Below are 19,994 nucleotides of genomic sequence, written 5' to 3' on the forward strand. Positions count from 1 at the left end.
AACGTAAACATCCCTAGTGTTTTTAATAAAATTCACAAAGAAAGCTTTAATTGAATTCAATTTGATTTTCATCGTCTACGGTTTCTTCGTCTTCATTTATACCAATTCCTCCACTTATAGCTTCTTTTAAAGTACACTTGTGTGGCATGGGTACATAATCAAGAAGATCTAGTAAGTCCTTTTTCTTTTCTTCTGTAAGCTTGAGAGCACCCTGGTATTTGAGAGGAAGTTCTATATTATCTAAATTAAAATTTGTGGTATCATAAAGTCTCTTTCGCCCTTTTTGGAGTATCACACTTGTAGAAATATCCGTGTTGTATGCGATTTGAATTTTAAAGCCCATCTTAAAATCTGTTGAAAATTCGAATATTCTGCCATCCTTGAAGTTAGCTCCCAATATTTGAGATTTAGTTGCTAGACCATTTCCCTCATCACATTAACAACTTGGAATTTGTTCTTCTTTTTCGTGTGTTCAATGAAATGGATATAGTGTTGTTTTGAAAATACCTCACAGTCCTTGATCTTTAATTTAATTGAACCAAAATCTCGATCACAACCCATCATTGAATGCCCCGACATTAAAAAAACGTGCTTAATAAGATCAAAGCGATTTGCATGAATGTGGCGGATGTTAGACAAAACAACGTTTATGTTCTTATTTTGACCGGCACAGTTATCACTAAAAATTATAACTTTTCGCACTTGCTCTTTAACAAAGTTCTCCAAATAGTGACTGAGGAAACCGGCTATTTCACACGATCCGCGCTTGGCGATGGTTTCATCCCATACATACATCATGGCTGTTCCTGTTTTAATGTTGTGGATTCCTAAGTTGTAAGTCCACATTTTTCTTTTGTAATATTGCACGTTGCAGGTAAGTTTAGGCGTGGGTAATGCTTGTTGTAAATCAACACATACAACTTCAATATTTTCATCCTGGTTGTTTTCGTAGCTTTTCATCATTTGCTGAGCAGCTTTCTGCTTTGCTAAGTGAACCTTCAGGTCCGTATCCAATTTAATTATTCTGGAAGAATTCAAGTTACTAGTTTTTAACCCATCAAGTTCAATTTTAATCTGAGAGCAAGTATTACACTCATCAACAGAAGGAGGCTGAACACCTATATTGAATTCGTTTACAAAAATATTTCGATAGTAGGACTCTGTCACAGGCAGTGCTTCAGGAGATGTGTTTCTTAGCCATTCCGTGTAAGCTCCATATGCCCCAGTAATTGATGTGCCCGGTGGCATATATTTTCTAAAGGGACTTTTGGCTCTGTTGTAGTGACTGGAAACAGTAACAAGAAAATCAATGTGATCTCTGACCAACTGAGTTCTATACCCACCCATTTTATTGCCTGGACTTAACTTCCCTCTGTTATCACTCAGCACAGTTCCTGTAGTGGTGTGCTTGTTTAAAACAACGCGAACTCTTTTTTCACTTATGCCATGGATGCTGATAAAAGTATGACGACAAACACATTTTCTTTCACCATTGATTGAAACACTATATCCGATGGTCCGAAGCTTCCTACTTGCTCTGCCAGTAATTAAAGAATTTTTACAGTTACTGAAACTTAGCGCTTTTGAAAGATATTGGTTTTGACTATCGTAGTTGCCGATTTGCCAAAAATTATTGAAAATCATATTGATATTGTCCATGCCCAACATTTCAAAACACGTTTTACGACACTTACAAGGCAGTCCGATTGTGCGCGCAGATACAGGTTTCTTTGTATTTCTTAAAACGTATGCTTCACCACAGTTTCGTTTGGCTTTACATACGTTAACGACCCATTGTTCCGTGTTTTTTTGCTTCCGCCTTGTCGTATTCTCGGCGTTCATTTTGAAAATAAATCAGAAAAAACTAAGCAAGTTAACCGCTAATGCACCTTGGTTTTTCCTTAAAATACGATTAAAAACTACAAGCACACGATCGTAAAGAAAAACTCAAGAACAATGCATCTGCATACAACGCAATCTGCATACAATGCAAGACTGTATCTCACCAAGTAAAGCCACTAAGCTACAGAATTACAGAAACACCGGCGCCTTATACACGATCGTACAGGAAAACTCAAGAACAATGCATCTGCATTCAACGCAATCTGCATACAATTCAATCTGCATACAACGCAATCTGCATACAATGCAATCTGCATACAACGCAAGACTGTATCTCACCAATTAAAGCTACTAAGCTACAGAATTGCAGAAACACCGGCGCGTTAACAGAGGAGAAGGGCGAACGAAACGCAACGAAAGCCTGTGGATTCGCCCTTACTCTTCTAGACGATTATGCAGTTCAGCTTCTGACAGGAATGGATTGGAATATTATTTCTTACGAAATTTTAGGAGTATGAAGGGCGAAACGTGCTGTTATAATATACTGACGCATTCTTTAAAAGTATGTGAAAAATTTGAGACTGTTTTTGAAATGACCATTTTTCGGGTTCGCCCTTACTCCTCCAAGCTCCTGATATACACATTGGATCTCCAAACACCTTGACTTAATGTGACATTCCCTGTATTTTTATTATCAATTTCTTTCAAGAAATATTTTTTTCCATCCTTTGTCTTGATGTAATTGTGAAGTGCACAACATGCCAGTGTAATATTTTGCACCTTTTGGACATCTAAATTGATTTCTTTCTGAAATACTTGAAAACGGTTGGCAAGTATTCCAAAGGCGTTTTCAACTACTCTTCTAGCCCGACTTAATCTATAATTACAAAAATTTTCATTTTGGTTACATCTTTGCCCACATTGTTTCATTAAATGGGTTGATAATCTAAATGCAAGTTAAGAAACCAGAACTGCTAAATCACCAATAATAAAAGGACAGCGTCAGCAAGCTTCACCTCGACCACACCTCGGCGTCACCGAGCTTATAAATAAACTTTTGCATTGTATAGCGTCACTCTTATTTTGCATTCAACTGTAGTAAGTAGTCCCTTGTCAATAAAGTTCTTTTTTAAAAACGTTTTTCTTGGACTAAGAAACTTCACTGGCGCAGTCAGTAGGATTTTTCGGGAATTACGTCGCAAAATTACGTTACAAAAATCGAACGATTTCGCGAGTAGTTTTTCGTTTTAACGATTTACCGGAAAACCGAACTTTTTGTGAAAGTGTCCAAGATCAGCTTTAGACAAGGTATCACCAAGACCTGGGGAGAGAACAAGAATCGTCGAACCCTAGAGGCAGTAGATTTAAGCAGTAGTTCAACGAGACCTGGGAGAAGAACAAAATCGTCGAATCCTATAGGCAGAAATGTTGAAATTCTACATTTTAATGTAAGTGTTTCCTATTTTTTCCATTTTATTATTCCATTTTATATTTTCCTATACATATTTGAGAATACTTATAGTCAGAGAGCTAACGACAGTAAATGATTTTTTTTAAGATTTTATGATTTTACAAAGATTTTTATTTTAAATAAGAAAAATATTATTATTACTATATTATATTATTATATTTTTGAAAATATTTGATTATTTTGAAGTTGAAACATATTTTATATTTTATTGCAAGTTGATATAGTATCTGAATAAAAAGAATAACTATTTAATGAGTGAAACTGATAGTAAATTAGATTTAAGTAGCCTTGTAGCAGAATTAAATTCAATTTTAGAACCAAATAGTGATAAAGATAACGAAATGGCTCAAACAAACTACCAATTGTTAAAACTATACTTAGATTCTATCCCAGCATACGATGGTAATCCACATACTTTAACCATATTTATTGAAAATTGTGAAAATTTAATAACTAATTTTGCTAGCCAAACAGATGGCACTTTGAATACATTTTTACTTCGAGCTATATTAGGTAAATTAAATGGAAGAGCTCAAATGTTAATAGGCTCTAGGACAGAATTAAATACATGGCAACTTGTAAAGGATGCCCTTAATCTTAGTTTTGGAGATCAGAGAGATCTCGATTGCCTTATCCAAGACCTGATAACGTTGAGGCCTTTCAAAAATGAAACCCCTTATAATTTTGGCATGCGTTGCCAAGAAACACGTAGTTTAGTAGCACAAAAATTAAATACCCTTAATATTAAAGCACCAGAAAAATTAATTAGAATACAAAGTTACGATGACTTATGTTTAAAAACTTACATTAGAGGCTTACCCTTATCGTTACAAACAAATATTAGATTGAGAAACCCAGACAGTTTAGAGAAAGCTATGTGCTTCGTTATCGAAGAAGAGAATTTTCTATATTCGTTACAACGCGGAAATAATTTAAACTCACAAAATTCATTTAGACCCTCATCGAGACATACTCCTATGAGAAACAATAATACTAATCAAACTTTTATTCCTAGAAATAATTTTCAACAAAATCGCCCTAATATGAGATTTCCACCTTACCAATATCAAAATATCAGACCGCAATACTAGAATAATAATTTTAATCCTAACAATACTTTTCAACCACACCAAAATCATTTCCGAAATTTCAATAATTATAATTCTAACTTCAATCCAAGAAATTTCGATAATAATAATTCTAATTTTCGACCAAGATACTTCCATAATAATAATTCTAATTATCAACAAAGAAATGTTAATAATCAACCCCAAAATCAAAATCAATACCAGCCAGAACCGATGGATACAAATTCACGAAATACTTCTTTAAGATCTAAACCACATTTTACTTCCACGCAATTATTTAATCAACAAATAAATAACGATCAAATACAATTCGAAAATCCCTTTGAAAATAATAATATTCCCACTGATTACGAATATCCGACTCAAAGTTCATTACCCTATTCATTACCGCATTACGAGAACAATTATGAAACTCAATCCAGTCCTTATCAAACTCAAGACAACACAAATGAAAGATCATATCACAGTCCAACTCAAAATGTTGAAAACGTAAATTTTTGCATGACCCAAGAAAATTACAATCCGACATAATATACTTAAATACAACGATAGCAGATTTACCACATATTATTATACCAGAACTCAATGCCAGATTTTTATTAGATACAGGGTCTTCCAAAAGTTTAATCTCTACAGTTAGCGCATAAATATTATAAAAATTTTATTTCTTATGAAAATTTTAATATACAGACGGCTCACGGAATTTCTACGCACAATGAAATAATTAATATTCCAGCTTTTAACATTTTTAAAGTAAACCAATATAATAAGTTTTATGTTTTTAAATTTAGCGAAAATTTTGATGGATTAATTGGTATAGATTTATTACAAAAATTAAAAGCTTCAATTAATGTCAACACGAGACAAATAAAAACGCCTTATGTAACTATACCCATAATTTTTGAACCCAGTAAAAAGAATATATTATATCCCAAAGCAACTTTTAATCATACAATAATTATTCCCCCTAGAACTAAGCAAATAGTCAAAATACCGGTAAAATTAAATGAAGGATTAGGTATACTAGAATATAAAAATTTCGGTAAAGGAATCGAAATGCCCAAAAGAAGTAGTTAACGTAAAAAATAATTTTGCTATAACCACTATTACGAATATGAGCGAATATAAGACAACGTTAAGTAATATTGAACCCTTAGATATAGAACCATTAGATATAGTAAATACTAATTTTATAAGAAAGATGGAAACTGACGAAGAAACGTCTATTAATGATGATAATATGTTAAAAAGGAATTTAAAAAATATAAGGATAAATCATTGCAACAAAGAAGAAAAAGAATTACTAAGAAATCTTTGTTTCCAATATAGAGACATATTTTATTGTGAAGGCATACCCTTAAGTTTTACTAATAGTATTAAACATAAAATTAAAGTTACTGATGATTCTGCAATATATACAAAATCATATCGTTTCCCGGAAGTTCACCGAGAAGAAGTTAAATCCCAAATAAATAAGATGTTAGCAGAAGGTATAATAGAAGATAGCAATTCAGCGTTTTCGAGTCCCATTTGGGTGGTCCCGAAAAAACAAGATGCTACAGGAAAAAGAAAATGGCGTCTAGTAATAGATTACAGAAAGTTAAACGAGAGAACCGTAGATGATAAATACCCGTTACCAAACATAACAGAAATTTTAGATAAATTTGGAAGAGCAAATTATTTTTCGACACTAGATCTTGCAAGTGGCTTCCACCAAATAGAAGTAGACCCACAAGATGTTGAAAAAACAGCCTTTAGTACCCCACAAGGTCACTTTCAATTTAAAAGAATGCCTTTTGGTTTGAAAAATGCACCCTCAACTTTTCAAAGAGTAATAGACAATGTTTTAAGAGGATTAACAGACGAAACATGTATAGTATATTTAGACGATATTTTAATTTATAGCACATCTTTACAAGAGCACCTTGAAAAATTAAAAATAGTTTTTGAAAGACTTAGAAAGAGTAACTTAAAAGTACAATTAGACAAGTCAGAATTTTTACAAAAAACAGTTATGTATTTAGGACATGTAATTACCCCTCAAGGCGTAAAACCAAACCCTGATAAAATCGCAGCTATAAAAAGATTTCCCATTCCAAAAACCCAAACTGAAATAAAAAGCTTTTTAGGATTACTAGGTTACTATAGACGATTTATAAAAGATTTTGCAAAAATTACTAAACCAATGACCAAATGTTTGAAAAAAGGTTCGAAAGTAAACCACGATAAAGATTTTATTGACTGTTTTGAAACTTGTAAACAAATATTAACAAATGACCCTATTTTACAATACCCAAATTTTAGCGAACCATTTATATTAACGACAGATGCTAGCAATTATGCAATTGGAGCCGTATTATCACAAGGAAATGTACCAAATGATCGACCCATCGCATACGCCTCAAGAACACTAAATAAATCAGAGACAAATTATTCAACTATAGAAAAGGAGCTATTAGCAATTGTATGGGCCTGTAAACATTTTAGACCATACCTTTACGGAAGAAAATTTTTCATATACACGGATCACAAACCATTATCTTGGCTTTTTAGTCTAAAGGAGCCAAACTCAAAATTAATACGTTGGCGTCTAAAACTAGAAGAATACGATTATAAAATTATGTATAAAAAAGGAAAACATAACACAAACGCAGACTGTTTATCTCGAATTACAATTAACGCATTAGAAGATGAATCAATAGTAAATAATCCTGGAGACGTAGACGAAGATATTTTAAAGTACCTCCAAAATTTTGCAGAGAATCCATTAGACCAACAACCTTCAACAAGTGACAATAACGAATCGAGAAAAATTAACATTATTTCTGATATAAGAATACCTCCAGACAAAATAAATACACAAGACGAAAGCTCAGACGAATCTACACAACATACAACCGCAAACGAAACAACGAATCAAGGAATACCCATTTTAGACGAAATAATAAATAACAAAGTTCACCAAATCTTAGTATACCCTAACGTTTACCCAAAAACCGATATAACTCATGAAACTTATCAAAACCATAAAATAATTAAAGTAAAAATCCCTGAAACTGATAATGAAAAAGATATTTTTGAATTTCTTATGGCATACACAGACCTTAACACTACATTTTATTTGTACTTCAGTAAAGACAACCTGTATAATGATTTTAATAAATATTACCTAAAACATTTTTCTGAAAATGGTCCGAAACTAATTAAATGCACTAGATTAATTAATACAGTAGCAAACGAAGAGGAACAAATAATTTTATTAAAAAACTACCACGAAGGAAAAACTAACCATAGAGGAATTAACGAAACATTTGAAAAATTACGTCAAAATTATTACTGGAAAAATATGAAGACAACTATTACTAATTATATTAACGAATGTTCTATTTGCCAAAAAAATAAATATGGTAGACACACCCCCTATGTCCCACTAATGCTTACGGAAACCGCCAGCAAACCTTTTCAAATTATTCATATAGATATTTTTACATATGACGGTAACAAATATTTGACCCTCACAGACGCATTTACTAAATTTGCTCAAGCTTATTCTATTCCAGGTAAAAACGCAATTCACATTACGAAATCCTTAATAAAATACTTCACTTCTTTCGGCATTCCCCAAATAATACTAGCAGACAAAGGTAGAGAATTTAATAATGAAGTAATAAAAGATTTATTAGCAATTCACAAAATCAAAGTTCATTTTACTACTCCTGGTCACCATGAATCAAATTCAATAGCTGAACGAATACACTCTACACTAATCGAAAATTTAAGACTTCTAAAACAAACGTATCCTAACGAAGATGACCTAATGGACTATGCTCTTATAGCTTACAATAATTCTATTCATAGTTCCACAAAATTTACCCCACTTGAACTAACTTTCGGACATACAGATTCTAGAAACCCCAACGAACTATTTCTTTCCCAAAATTTCTATTCAGAATATATAAATAATCATAAAGACAAATTAAAACACGTTTACCAAAATGTACATGAAAATCTAACACAAAATAAAACTAAAGTAATTGATAAACGAAACGATCAAGGAGAAATAAATTCAGAATTTAAAATTGGACAAGTAGTTTATAAAGTTAATACCCAAAAACGTAACAAAAAACATCAACCATACTTAGGTCCCTACAAAATAACCAAAATTCTTGACAGAAACCGAGTAGAACTTGTACGACAAAGACTTAAATATAAAAAAGACATTAACCAGACAGAAATTATACATATTAAAGAACTAAAGAAACCTCCCGTTGCAGGTTCACCCTCTGGACAACAAACGTCGACGCAAGACGAGACACATCCAAATTCCATAACTTAAACGACAATCCCGGACTTTTACCCCTTCATTTAGGCACAGCCCGAATTCAGACAGATGTTTGGACTTTTATACATATCTATGATATTACAAACATTACTACAAATTTCCTTACTTTACAAAATCAATATGATTCCATGATAAATACCCTTTCAAATACTTCCCAAATTCTAAGCTTTAATAAAGAATTTCAAGACTCCTATCATTTAATCCAAATTTTAGAAAACAAAATTTATCTCGAATTAAGACAATTAAATCCCTTTTGGAATACCAGATCTAAAAGATCTCTATTTGATGGTGTAGGTTCCGCAATAAAATTTATAACCGGAAACCTAGACCAAAACGATGCAAAACGCTACGACGACGCTATATCAACTTTAACAAATAATCAGAATAATATTAAAACTATAGTTAAAAACCAAATCACCTTATTAAGATCTTCAATAAAGAATTTTGAAAATAATACAAAAATCTTAGCCCATAACCAGTTAATTTTAAGTTCACGAATAACAGAAGTTCAAAACTTAATTAAAGATATAAAGATAGAAAAAGTTGAGACATTTCATTATTTTGCACTAGAAAGACTTGTATCGCAATTTTACACTAGTTTCCAAATTATTTATGATCTTCTAGAAAAAATCGAAGTTGCTATCAGCTTTTCAAAACTAAATACATTTCATAATTCGATAGCCGACCCAGATGAACTATTTCTCGAAATTTTAAACGTTAGTAAATTCCTTAAAAATAACAAATTCCCTTTTGAATTATCTTTGCAAAATATTTTGTTGTTCGAAAAAATAATAAAGATAAAAAGTTATAGTAAAGCAAATAAAATAATTTTTGTACTTGAATTACCCATTGTTGAGATCAATGACTATGATTATTATCATCTTTATTCCTTTCCGACCCGATACCAAACTCATTTTAGAACAATTATTCCAAAATCCAAGTTCCTACTTTCCAATCGATACCAATATGCACTTGCCAACGTTCAATGTCAAAAATTGTTAGAAGAAGAATATTTATGCCACGATGTCCAGTCCATTGAAGTAACACCAACAGCCCCTTGCGAAGTTCAACTAATACAGTACTCAAAATTTGTAAATCAATGTCAATCAGTGCCAACAGAAATTAACAATATAAAAATTCAAAAACTTGAAAACAATAAGTGGATCGTAATAACTCTAAACAAAGTGATTAGTATTCAAAAATGCGACAAAAATTCGGACAATATTCCATTAAACGGTAGTTACTTAATCGAACTCAATAGTGCGTGCGAAATTTATATAGACAATTACGTTTTAAAATCATTTGAACTAAAAACTCCAAACTTTGTTAAAATGGAACTGCCAAATTTAGAAGTGTTACTAAAAACCCCGGTCAGTGAAACTTTAAAACAATAAAAATAGACTCAATAAAATTAGACGAATTAAATAATGTTCAAAGTGCTTTAGCAGATCAAGAAAACAAAATAGACAATCTAGACACAGTTCCCATTCATTTTCAACATGTCAGTTTTTATACCATAATTTTATATGTCATAGCAATCATCTTCCTTGTTTACACCATTTGGCAAATATACAGAAAAAATACGAATCCAGAATCACCAAAGGAATCCACAGAACAAGAAAAGAAGGTACCAGAAAATTTTCCATTTCTTCGAACTATGCTACCCCATAGTTCTCATCTAGCCCCGGAGGAGTTAAGAAACCAGAACTGCTAAATCACCAATAATAAAAGGACAGCGTCAACAAGCTTCACCTCGACCACACCTCGGCGTCACCGAGCTTATAAATAAACTTTTGCATTGTATAGCGTCACTCTTATTTTGCATTCAACTGTAGTAAGTAGTCCCTTGTCAATAAAGTTCTTTTTTAAAAACGTTTTTCTTGGACTAAGAAACTTCACTTGCATCATCGGCCACAAAAACATAGGGTACTTTGATATTACTTTTTGGCAAAACAGCATCTTCAGGAATGTCGAGCAAGTTGTTTTCAATGGCTTTACATAGGAAACTATTGTTGTACACACCTCAATCACTAGCTCGACCATTGCAACCAACATCAACATAAATGAAATTATAATCTGAATCTACTAAAGCCATTAAAATAATACTATTAAAATGCTTATAATTAAAATAATACGATCCATCAGCTTTTTTTGCCCTAAAGGCAATATGTTTTCCATCAAGACTGCCTATGCACATGGGGAAGTTCCACTCCTTTTCAAATCTGTCTGCAATATTTATCCATTCAGATTTGTTTGTTGGGGTTTTTAAATAATCCGGCTTCAATACTGCATATATTGATCAACTGTTTGTGGAATGTTGATCAAGACTTATGATTCTCCTTATGATTCTCCTGTTGCTAGATACCTCAATGTAACCAATAGCCTAAAATAAGTGACACAATGTTTAGTTTTTAATAAAATGTACTTGCTTACTTGTACTAACCTTGTTTTAACAGATAAACATTCACGCAATTGTGTGTCTGAACGTTTTAAAAGAGGTTCGACTTTAAATAAAAGTTCATCAAAAGCATTTGATGACATGCGGCAAAAATTTTTGAAACTTGGGGGGTCTTCGAATTTTATTTCCCTAAACATTAAATTCGATATCCCCCGTCCACTATCTCTTCGTAAGAGCCACCTGCGAGCCCAAAGGCTTCTGGTCTTTTTCTTCTTATTTTTAGCCGTTAGCAGTTGTTGCCGGCGTATTATTATTAAAAGGCAGGAAGTCAATGCAAGCACAGTTTCATTGTCCATTTTAATAGTTTATAAATTGGTTTAATATCAATCTTATATTAACCTAAGCAAAATGAAAAATCAACATAACCATAACCTCACTGTCATTCATATCCATTTCACATTTCATTTCCCTTTGCTCCAACATAAGCACATCATAAGCAGTCACAACAAATCATATGCTTTTTAAAATATCATGAAACGAGGAATCATAACCAATCTCATATGATAAAATCATATGATTGTCATATGATAAAATCATGTAATGTAAAGTCGACTTAAGTTTCATTGTAAGGTTAAATTTATTCTGTACGCTGTAAATTCTTACGTTAAAAGTAAAGTAAAGTTCGTGTAACCTTCTGGCTAAGGTCTAGTGTTAGGGTTTTCAGGTCGGCAAGCGCCCTAACATGACTTATCGACTACTTACGTAGCCGGGACCAACAGCTTTACGCGCCCTCCGAAGCACGGAGGTGGCTCATTTAAAATAGAAATTGAAAAATTTGTCAGTGCCAGGATTCGAAACCGTGCCCCCCAGCTTGTTAAGCCGGTAACAAAGCCACTTCGCTACGGCCGCCACAATTCATACGTTTGTGCCATATTACTATTTGTTATAATATTTTTGAGAATAAAAATTTGCTTATATATAAGCCTAATTTTTCATTGGACATACCCTATTTTATCACAATAGTTGTTTTTAAACGTCTGAATAATAATGGAAATTAAAGGTATATTTTCTCCAAAAAAGTAGCAAAATTCAAAATATCTTATTTAAAAATTTTTATTATTATTATTTATATGGTTGAAATATTTTCATGTTGTTTTTATTTCTCTGATTCTGGCTTTGGTTTAGAACTAGAACCTTTAGCCACGTAATTGTATAACTTATCACTAAGTCAGGGGAGTAATGTACACACTACACATTACTTTGCAGTGTTGAGTAAGTGTCTTGTTACTTTGCAAAGTCGACGTCATTGTCTTTGCAGAGACGCTAATTGTTTCCGAACGTCTGCGATCCCTCCGGTGAGTACCGATCCCACAAGGACAGAAACTATTTTTCATTCATTAATTTATAATAAATGAAAAATTTCTGCCCCTGGTAGGATTCGAACTCCCGACCTTTCGTTTCAAAGGTAGGCGCTCTTACCACTGCGCCACAGAGGGGGTTATTTTCATGTTGTTTCGACATATTATAACAGATACAACTAATACAAACTAAAACAAAAACCTGCCAATGTTTTTTGTGGAAAATTTTATTTACCGATAAATCTTAAAAATGCTCTCCTGAAAAAGAGGTCCTTATAACAAATTCACATGGTGCCGGAAGGTGCCGCGGTCGGAAAATTGTTTCAACAAATTCAAAAAATCAATTTTTTACTTCGTACTGTTTTTTACAGTTCAATTTTTTTATATTTTTTGGGTCATTATGAGCAAAAAAGGTATCTTGTGATTTTTTTCTGCAATTGATTGTTGAAAGTTTAAAGCCCTCCTAGATGATCCTGAACAAATTTGTGTCATTAATTTATTACTAAGCTGTTATTTTTAATTAATAACAATGAGCGCTAACAGCGTATTAAGGCCGTCAATGTGAGTGCGAGTAAGATGCACTATTGCACTGTCGGAATGGTGTATCTGTTTTTTACCTAACGGGGGCGATGATACAGCCTGGTCTAATAGAATGACTTAGAAAAAAAGAAAATAAGGAACTACAAGAAAAAGAGTGGTTTAACGGTAAAAATTGTAAGACAAATTCCAATAAACACCAAACGAAAAATACTTTTCGGAAACCTGATGAATATTTAGGCAAAACCATTGCGGATGTTTCCGATTTTTTTTATGTGGAAGAAAAATCGTCCGATTACAATGATCAAGAATAGAAAAAGCATGAATTTGAAGTTATTAGAATTGGATAACAAATCTGTGGCTGTGAAGAATACCTGTAATGATAACAGCATATTTTGCTTAACTATTATTGCGGCTGAAGATTTTCCTTTTTTGCTCAAGGCTGAAAACTTTTATACTTATACAACTTTTTGGGAAACCTTAATGTTTAAAAAAAAAAACTACCGGCATCTAGTGCTTGAATTTAAAGTTGTTTTAATAATATAAAAACTCTTTTAATGGCTCACGTAAAGGATTATATAAGATATTTGTATTTGTCGACAGATACATAAAATATTTAGAAGAAAAAAGGTGATTGATTATTGGTGATATTCAAAATATTCGAAATAGTACGGATAAAGATTAAATGAATATGAGTATATGTTTTGTGTAAAGCCATATTAAAAGCTCATAGTTAAATAATATTTGCTGTGATTGTCGTCACGTAATTTGCAAATCAAAATGTTACATAATCCATGAAAAATGTGTCATATATAAATTATGCTTTAAAAAAGAAAATGTAGTAAAAACATTGCACTTTCTGAACTTGAAAATTGGAGTGGTTTAGGACGAAAGCAAATTAAAAATCCCGAAGCTACTGCTAAAATCTGCAGTTCTCCAAATTTTTTAGTACTCGAAAAAGTGAAGATATCCATGAAAAGTGACGAATTATCCGAAGACTCGATGAAAAAATTGGAAAATTTTATTAAGCAGTATAAAACTAAGTGAAATTTATCATCGTGATCTTATCAGATATTCTGTAAAAAAAATCAAACTTGGCTAGAAACTACTCTGGAATTCTCTGCGAATATCAGTAAAACTTCTCATGGGAGACCACAGCTAGAGTTTTCTTCATGAAGTGAACATCAAAAAGAAGGAAAACAGAAAATGTTCATTCCAAATTAAGTTCCCAAGAACTAAAATATGCAGCCCAAATGCAGTTTAGAGCTAAAGGTGAGGTAGATACAGCAATTGTACTTTTACTAGTCCAACTCGGGCAAAGAAATATAAAGAAGCTTACAGTAATGCTAAACAGAGCATTACTATATTGACTTCAGATGAGGCATTATCGATGGTGGTTGAGGGGAAATTAACAAAATTTCAATATAACCTGATTAGAAATACCGCCAGAGAACACAACAGCAATATGTATCCCAATTATGAGGCAATTATATCAGCCAAAACTAAGTGCTATCCTGACAATTTACATATCACTGAATCCGTTGCTGAAGTTTCTTTAAAAAATTATTAGATCAAACAGTGTCTCGTATATTTCTTAGTATTGAGGAAGTTACTGAATATTTGAAGCCCGAGGTATTGAAAAACCTTTACCATATCACAAAATGGGTTTGTGACGGAAGTTCTGGTATGAGTGAATACAAGCAAAAATTTTCAGATCGCAATGTATCTGATAGTATTATTTTTGTCACTTCTGTTGTTCCTATATAATTAATATCAGGCAATCCTAAAATAAAAGGAAATGTTGATTTTTGGCACAAAACTCGTCCATCATCTCCAAGATACTGTAGGCCAATCCGGGTGCAATTTCTTCATGAAACGACATACTCTACAATTCAAAAAGTAAAATAAATTGAAAATCAAATATCGCGGCTACAACCTACATCAGTTACGGTCAACAAATGTAATATAATTGTTAACCATGAACTAGTATCTACAATGATAAATGGGAAGGTGTGCAGTATATGAAAATTCATCAACACAAAAGTGCTATTTGTGTGGTCTTTTATCAAAAAATTTTAATTACATTGAGTTAGTCATGAAAACTCAAGTAATAAATAAAGAACACCTACAATTTGGATTATCCTCGTTACATGCTTGGATTCGCTTCTTCGAGTGTATTCTCCATTTGGCTTACAAACTTGTCATTCGTAAATGGCAAGCTCGTGGCAAATAAGATAAACAAAAGGTTGCCGAAAATAAGAAAAAGATTCAAGAAGCATTTAGACAGGAAATGGGTTTGTTGGTTGATAAACCACAACAGGATATGGGAGCTCAAGTGATGGCAATACTGCTCGACGATTTTTTGGTGATCCCGAGACTTCTTCAAAACTCACTGGGGTCAACAAGGATCTTATTTCCCGTTTTAAAGTGTTTTTGGCAACAATTTCCTCTGGGCACAAGATAAAAGTTGAACCATTTAAAATTTATTGTCTGGACACTGCTACCGGATTTACAGGACTGTATCCTTGGTATAATATGCCAACTATAGTTCACAAAATATTGATTCATAGTGCTGAAATTGGGGTACAAACCAAAGAACAAGAAGCAAAAATGGATGACAGAAGAAATACTATTACTAATGGATGAACGACGACGACACAAGAATGACCCAGATGGCAGCAATATGTATAAAAACATTAACAGGCAAATAAAAGCAAAGATAAGAATAGCAAAAAATGAATGGCTTAAGCAACAATGTATCGATCTAGAACATTCACAACGACAACACGACGATCGGAATTTACATAAAAAGCTTAAGGAGTCTGCTGGAATATACAGAAAACGAAGACCAACTATTATAGTTAATCAGGATAACCAGGGAGTGCTAGGCGAAAAAGAGAAAATTCATATATATGAAAACTATATCCAGGAGCTCTTTCATGACGAAAGACCCATGAGTGAAGTTTATACAGACGACCAGCTGACTGGCCCTTCAATCACTAAAGAGGAAATAGAAAAGGCAATATTATATTCAAAAAACAATAAGGCACCTGGACCTGATGAAATCCCTTCAGAAATACTAAACCTACTAGATGAAAGGGGAATTTCAGCACTACATAAAATATTTAATTTTATTTATGAAACTGGTTGCTATCCTCAGCAGTGGTTGCTCTCTACATTTATTCCCCTACCCAAAAAATTCAATGCAAAAAGATGTGAGGATCACAGACTCATTAGCCTAATGAGTCACACTTTAAAAATATTCTTAAAAATACTACATCAAAGATTATACAAAAAATGTGAATGGGACATCAGTGATTCTCAGTTTGGGTTTAGGCAAGGTTTGGGAACAAGAGAAGCAATAGTAGCAACACAGGTGTTGGTCCAAAATTGTTACTATCAGAGGAAGGACGTATTCCTGTGCTTTTTAGACTACGAGAAAGCGTTTGATCGTGTCCAACATCACAAGTTAATGCAGATCCTCAAGAAGCTTGATATAGACCAAAAATACATAAGATGCATTGAAAACTTGTACTGGTATCAGGCAGCACAATTAAAAATAGACAATTGTATATCCAAATCCATACATATAAGAAGGGGTGTTCGGCAGGGATGTGTGCTTTCCCCTCTTTTATTTAACATTTATTCGGAAGTCATATTTCAGGAGTCTTTGGAAGATGCAGAGATGGGAATCAAAGTGAATGGAGTATTGATCAACAACATACGATATGCTGATGATGCTGTCTTAATTTGCGACAACATAGCAGATCTTCAACAACTTGTCACTATAATCGGAGAATACAGTAAGCGAATAGGACTAGAGATTAATACCACAAAGACCAAATTCATGATCATTTCCAGAAACTTGGATGCATTTGAAAACTCCACCATAACACTGAATACTAAGTCCATTGAGAGAGTGAGCAAATTCAAATACCTAGGAACGCGGCTTTTTGAAGACTGGGCATCGGACAGGGAAGTAAAATGTCGCATTGAGCAAGCTCAACAAGCTTTCGTAAAATTCAGGAAGGTACTGACCTGCTCAGAGTTCGACCTTACACTGAGACTAAGGTTTACTAAATGCTACGTGTGGTCGGCGCTGCTATATGGCATAGAGGGCTGGGCACTCAAAAGGAGGGATATAAACAGATTAGAAGCCTTCGAAATGTGGCTTTATCGCCGTATCCTAAAGATACCATGGACAGCGAAAGTCACAAATGTGGATGTCCTTAAAAGAATCAACCAAGAACGTCAGCTTTTCGAAAACATCAAGAAAAGAAAAACGGCGTATTTGGGTCACATCATGCGAAACGAAAAATACCAGTTCCTTCAACTTATAATCCAGGGTAAAATTGAAGGCAGGAGAGGAATAGGACGCAAGAAAATGTCCTGGCTCCGAAACATAAGGCAATGGACAGGGATTAACGACATACAATCTCTGATACACATTGCAAGAAACAGAGAGTTAATGGAAAATGTGATCGCCAACATCCATTAGTTGATTTGCATTTGAAGAAGAAGAAGTGCTGAAATTATTTCATATGCCATTTTACCGATTGGTCAACTTGGAGAGGAAGCCCTAAAAGCGCGCAACAAGGGTATTAAAAGGTATCGAGAGAGCTTCTAGAATTCTCTAGAAAATTTTCTAGATAGAAAAACATGGAGGATGTTTTCAATCGCCTTTTGATATCCTCACATCCCTATATTTCTAACTTAAGAAAACTAATCCCCAAGGAATTTAGTAAATATCCTGCTGAGGTAATACATTTCTTGCAAGAGCCTGATGTTAACCGGGGAGTGGCACATGAAACATCCGATTCTGACACACAGGAAATAAACATTTGTTTGAACAAATTAACACTGTAATGTCGAAAATTAAAATTTATTTGATACATTAAATAGGTAATTTTTAATTATTTAAAAATCCCTACAAAACTATAATAATATTATTATGTTCAAAGTAAATTTCAAATAAAATATAAAAACGGGAAATTCTGTATCTGTACATGTTTAAACTAAAAATATATTATTTTATTTATTGTTATGCTCTACTTTATCTCTTTTATTACATTGATTAGTAAATTCTTAATTTAATTAATTACTCAATTATTTTAATTTCTGCCTATGTAAAAACTAAACCAAATTCAAATTAAATTTTCTAATAAAGGGCTAATTTTGTATTTGATGCAATACCTTTGCTTTGTGGCTTCTAATATCTCTAGTTGCTTACTCTTTCCAGGATAAAACAGGGAAATTAAACACATTCAATATCATGTAAATGTAATCTATTATTTATTTATCCAATATGCCGTATAAATAAGATTTGAAAAAAATACTAAAATCTAAATTTGTTGCAACAATTTCTTACTTAATAAATCAAGCTTTAATTCTGATGTCTCCTTGTTTTAACAAAAAAAATTATTTAAATAAATTATTATTTGTTCATGCTAAATTTAATAAAATTGACTTTTCTCCTTTTGAATTGATTACTTAAAGTTGGAATGACTAACTGAGTTATAGAACTGTTCAATACAAAAAAAAAATTAAGCATATATGGTGTGGATATAAACAAGCTTTCTCCGGTTCGACAATTGATGTGATTAACCTTTTTGTTTCTTCACTCCTTCTTTTCCCAGATTGCCTCGTCCTTGATTCTCCCACACGTACTCTTTGGATGTTGCGAAAAGGTCCCTCTCGTCCAAACTGCTTCAAAAACAAACAAAACCAGGACTCCTCGAATTCTCTACTCAGTTTTCTCCTTGCTTAATATCTTGTGCAAATAGATACCAATCAGCTACTAGTTCTAGACAGAACAAAGGACTTCCTCGGACACAGGAAAATTCACTTCTCAACCGGTCAACGATTTCGTTTCAACTTGATTCTGCTCGCAAAGGCCGATTTCACCACTTTACACTGACTTCTCACTTTTCAAAAACTGGACTGCTCTCTCCCGATATTAATCACACAGTGTCTATCTTTTCTCTCTCAAATTTCGACTCCACATTCTCATCCCTTCCATCGATCTTTTATCTACCAATCAAAAACAACCTCTCTACCCAAAACATCCATACTTTTTTTCCTAAGAAAACCAACTTAATTTGTATCCAACTTTACATTTTGTTAAAATTCTAAGAGACATCAAACTACAATCGTTTAAAAAAAACTAAACAAAAGCCTTACATTCTAAACTCAATAAAATTTGTTTACCGTTTAAAACCTTCTACGAATTATTTACAAAAATCCTATTGACTTTCACAAAACGAAATAACATGCACTTTCCAATATTTTCGAACCATTGTCTGTAAATCCTTTCAAAAAACCCATTTCAGCTTCCCCGAAAAAGCACTGTTTATTAACTAAATTAGACTATACAATTTTTGGTCATATACAGGGTGAAGAAAATCTATGGTCTCGTGGTCTCTGACATAAATTTATTTTCTGAATTTTTTCAAAAAACAATTCTACAATAGTATATAATATATAGGTACATAATATGTATATATAATATAATACTTTGCAAACACAAAAACAGATTCAGTAGTTAAAGTTTGGGAGGCTCTGTATACTACAGACCTACAGATATTTTAAGAACACAATGCATCGTACCATCGAAAACGGGATTTATATATTTAACACATTTCCAGAAGATCAAAAGAAGAGGCTGGACTTATTAACAACTTTTGACATCTATTTTTTGCCTAAAAAGAATGTAACTATGGAAACATTTAAATTTAACAATAGGGTAGTTGGGGGTAAAAACACGCACAGGGCAAAAGAACGCACCTCATTTAAATTTGCCGCTAATGTCCAGTTTCAACCGATTTTAGTTACAAACGTTTGGCAACAATGTGCCTTATATGTTGTTCCAAGTTTAAAGCTGATTCAAGGCGTTGTTTAAAAACTATGAGGAAAATATTATTTTTTACTATTACACTATAATATTGACATAACAAAATTA

The sequence above is a fragment of the Diabrotica virgifera genome, chromosome 9, assembly GCF_917563875.1.
Source record: "Diabrotica virgifera virgifera chromosome 9, PGI_DIABVI_V3a".
Taxonomy (NCBI): Eukaryota; Metazoa; Arthropoda; class Insecta; order Coleoptera; family Chrysomelidae; genus Diabrotica; species Diabrotica virgifera.